Genomic DNA, 4,822 nt, shown 5'->3' on the forward strand with positions numbered 1-4,822 from the left:
TTTTTAAGTGTCTTAGTGGCTTTTACCCAAGAGTTAATATTTGCTGAGTTCCAGCAGGTGGAACTATTATTGAACAAAGAACAAATAGTCAATATTTGTTAAGCATCACTGTGTGCACAACCTCAAGCCCAGTGCCATGGGAGGACCGTGTGGCCACTGCTGATGAAGTGCTGGTCATGGAGGGGCATCTTGAACTCCGGCCCTAGGCAGCATTTCAGCCATACAGTCGCTGTCCTCTGGTGTCTTGATGTTTTGGAAGCACTGGATGGACGGCACAGTCATTTCCACATACACGCAGCGGTCCACAGGAAAGCACGTGGGCTGCGCAGCCTCAGGGCTGGTGCATGACCCCCATTTGGCAGAGGTGACGATGCTTCTGCTCCGCCTCTGCCGAGCAGGAGTCTGATGGAGGCGTGGGAAGAGGGAGGTGAAAGGAGATGCTTCAAGGGTATTGGGGTGGGCAAACAGTGTTGAGACTGATACATGCCGGAAGAGATGATGGTCAGAGGCATCCGTAGCGCACGACTTCCAGATGGCAACTGTTCCAGGACCAAGGTTACCACCTGCACCCTTCATCTTTGTAGGAGAGAAAAACATATTGTTTCTGCATGCTGCTGTGTGCCACCACTGGGGGTTATTAGTTTAACTGACAGGAGAGAGGCAGGACAAGTTTTATTAGATGTTGATGTTTTGTTTTGTTTTGCTTGTTTTAAGACAGGGTCTCCCTGTAGCCCCAGCTGGCTTGGAACACACTATGTAAACCAGACTGGTCTCAATCTCACAGAAATGTGTCTGCCTCTGCCTCCAGAGTGCTGGGATTAAAGGCATGTGCCACCACACCTGGGTCTAGATGTTAACATCTTAATTTTCCTGTGCACAGAAGCCTTCATCGAAAAGAAGTGGAACCAACAGACGTGCTTAGATCTCAGACTATGTACTACGTAAGCAGAGGTGGCTTAGCTGTGGAGAAGTGATGGGTCAAAGGAAAGGTGTTTTGGCCTCTACGAGTGGTCAGTTGTGGAAACTGACAGATCTTTTTGGTAAGATCATTTGTGCAGTCTTGGTCTCTCTCTCAGGAAAGGTGTCGGGAGAGAGGCAGAAACCCTCACAAAGGAAGACTTAACGTCCTGCTTTGAGAAAGATGGAGAAGCAGAGAGCTCTGTTAGTTACTTTTATCATGGCTATAACCAAATACCTGACAGAAACAACTGAAAATATGAAGGGCTTGTCTTTACTCTTGGTTTCAGAGGGTCAGTTGGCCCCACGTGATGACAGTAGGCATGTGCGTGCCGGAGACACTTCTTTACTTCATGGACAGGAAGCAGGAAGTAAGAAAGAAACTGAGGACCAGGCCAAAAAAACCTCCAGAGGCCCCACTGTGACCCATCCCCTCCACTTAGACCCGCACCCACTAAAGTTTCCACAACGTCACAAAATAACATCACCAGGTTAGACCAAGTGTTCCTAAGGTGAATCTGTGGGAAACATTTTAGATTCAAACCATAACATGCTCTCCCTGCATGTGATGACTCTTGGTGGCCTGCAGCTCAAAGTGGCGTGTTCAGGGTGGCATCCGTGCACTGGTCCTTTCACAGCTGCCTTTGTGGCTGTGCAGGTGGATCAATGGGATGGCCACATAGCATCAAAAGACAGAAGAGTGGGGTCAAGCCTGGGTGCCCTGGGTCGTCGGTATGGATTCTTGATGGACAACGGTGATGCCTCCCTCACCACCTTCCTTAGGTAAGTGCAAGGCTCAGGCAGTGGTGAGAGGCTTAGCCTAAAAACTGAGGCCCTGTCTGTGCCCTGGCTGCCGAGGTTGTTTCTGCTGTCACAGGAGACCAATTTGCCACCTATGGAAACTGTGGCCATCCTGCACAGCAAGCTCAGCAGGCACTCGTGGTCAGCCTCTCCTAATCAGGGCCAGTTGGACCGGCTCTCCCTTGCTGGCCGGGCCCTGTGGCTGCCTTAGTTTTCATGCCACTGTGACTTGCCACCATGACTTTCTTCCTGGAGCAGGGCTTGGGCTTCCGGAGCCCTTTAGCCTCTCTCCCGAGCCTCCCGAGGGTTAGGGGAGCTGCTCCCTGCTCAGTTCCCTGGTGCCCCACAGGGCAGAGGGCAGCCTTCACAGGGGCCAGGGGTAGATGCAGGAGCAGGCTGAATATACTCAGGAAATAAAAATTGATGAAGTGGCTCAAAATGTGCACACCGGAAGCGTGTGGCCAGACACCGTGCTCTAAGGGCAGAAAGTAGTTACCAGGAGTCGCCTGGCTCTGGGCAGTCATGGGGCTCCCGGGGTTAGAAACCCATCTCCAAGGCTGCACGCTTGCTTGCTGTGCTGCCTTTACAGACCCTGGTAAAGCAACGGCACAGCAGAGCCCTGGGCTGTTCCCTCTGCTGCTACGAGGGTCATTTAGATCGTGACTGATACTCCTGTGTGCCAAGGTACACGGCAAACAACACGGCCATAAAGCAGAAGAGCTAATAAATAATTCGTGGGTCATTAGGAAGCTGCTGAGTGATAAGAAATCCAAACCAAGCTGGTGCCAGGGTTGCCCCCCCTTCCTGCCAGGGGCGTGCCTGACAGTGATCAAAACGAAAGAGCCTCTAACCCTTGTAGGAATTACCAAAAAAGTCATTTGCAGGAACTAATAATGGACCGATAGGGGTATTTTAGGTCAGTGTCTCATTAAAAATATCAATTATATCATAATCAGATGTTTCTTTGTGGAGAAACTTTGATGTGCTGTGTAGTTTTAAGTCACTTCGTCAGAGAACTGACCTGTTGGTGAGTTCTAGATGCACCTGCTCTCTCCTTTCATGAATATTGTTAGCCTTTGGCGTTTCCTTACCAGTATCCCATTTGCTTCCTGCTTTTACCAAGTCATACATTAAAAATTATCAATATAGGGCCTGGAGAGATGGCTTAGTGGGTAAGATCACTGGCTGCTCTCACAGAGGACCCAAGTTCGATTCCCAGCACCCACGTGGCAGCTAACAACTGTCTGCGACTCCAGTTTTAGGGGATGTGACACCTTCTTCTGGACTCTGCAGGCACTGGACACACATGACGCACTACATGCATGCAGGCAAAACACTCATATAAAATAAGAACAATTTAAAAAATTAAATGACATATTCTTTTACAAAATAGAATTTTAAAGCATTGAATAGTCAAAAGCGATTTCGCTCCCAAGCCTCAGAGCGGGAAGCAGGGGCTGCAATTTTGGTATCAGACAAAATAGAAGTCAGGCCAATATAGTATGAAACGTGATAAGGAGGGACACAGAGGGGCTGGAGAGATGGCTCAGCGGTTAGGAGCACTGGCTGTTCTTGCAGAGGACCTGGGTTCAATTCCCAGCACCCACATGATACATGCAAGCAGTACACTCATACACATAAAATAAAAATAATAAATAATTTTTGAAAAAAAAGAGGGACACAGAATGTCACAACTCACAGTAAAGGTGGAACAGCGCTGAGTGTCCCTGCTGAGGGTGTTGGTGAAAGCCCACCTATTCTGTAAACCAGAAACAAGGAGATGAGAACAGACATGAGCAAAAAGCACAGTTGGTAAGAGCACAGAGCTAAGAGAGGCCAGGAATCAAGGAGGAAGCAGACATCCACAGTATCATCAGGAAGCCTGGCCCTGTGGCCCCGCTATCAGACTCTAATCCTACAATGACAGCCTCTTACACTGAGACATTTAATGGTGTGTTTGTTTGCCAAGTAGCAAGTTCTATGAAAAAAAACGTTGTATCATTTTATAATCAGACACAACAAAACTATGAAAAGCTGACATTTGAAAAGATCCGGTTGATCTTTGCATTTCTGGGCAGCATGGCCACCAGCTTCCTGGGACCAGCTTCCTTCCTGGCATGCCCCACAGTGTCAGACACGGCCATGGACATCAGCTCCAAGATCACCGCTAAGGACCTGAAGAAGGAGTGTGGTGGGCAGAGAATGGAAGAGATGCACCTGCCCATGGAGTGCTAGCGAGAAAAGTGGGGAACAGGAGGCTGACCGTGAAGTCCAGGAAGAAGAGGAAGAAGGTGGGGAGGGAGGAAGAGGAGGGAGATGAGGAGACTGAGGCAGCTGAAGATGATGAGGATGGGGGTGTTGGCCCCAAGAAGCAGAAGACCAGTGAGGATGGCTGCACAGCAAAAAGGAAAAGTTAAACTCAGAAAGGCCACCATGATCTATTCACCCTCCACTTCCTGTCTCAGAATCTAAACACAGTCACCTTCAAGAGGTAGGCCTCCCCCCGGCACACAGCGCCACTTGGAGATGACAGGTGCACACCACCACCCCACCAAAACCACCACACGAATTTGCAACGGTGGAGGAAAAAAGAACCAAAGCTTCGAAGGCCCTGATTTTCTCTTAAAAGTGCTTTGAAGCTGGGCATGGTGGTGCTCGCCTTTAATCCCAGCACTTGGGAGGCAGAGGCAGGCGGATCTCTGTGAGTTCAAGGCCAGCCTGGTCTACATAGTGAGTTCCAGGACAGCTGGGGCTACAGGGAGACCCTGCTTCAAAAAGACAACCCCCCCAAAGTTATTTAGACAATTATTTCTCATTGATGATTTTGTTCCTAACCAGAACATGCTGCTCAGATGTAAGACTTCAAATCACGGTCTGCAATACTGTAGTGCCCACCTGTAGCTAAGGGAGACAACCCACTCTTGTTCTAAAATGATGGCCAAATTTGTTTTCTCCCCCTATCTAGAAGCCCTTGAGGGGGAACTGACACTGATTCTAACCACTCCAACAGCTACCAAAATTTCTGAAAGCAAATCCTGAATCCATCACTCTCGAGTCCAGCCTT

This window comes from Nannospalax galili, unplaced genomic scaffold (assembly GCF_000622305.1).
Source record: "Nannospalax galili isolate Female #2095 unplaced genomic scaffold, S.galili_v1.0 scaffold652, whole genome shotgun sequence".
NCBI lineage: Eukaryota > Metazoa > Chordata > Mammalia > Rodentia > Spalacidae > Nannospalax > Nannospalax galili.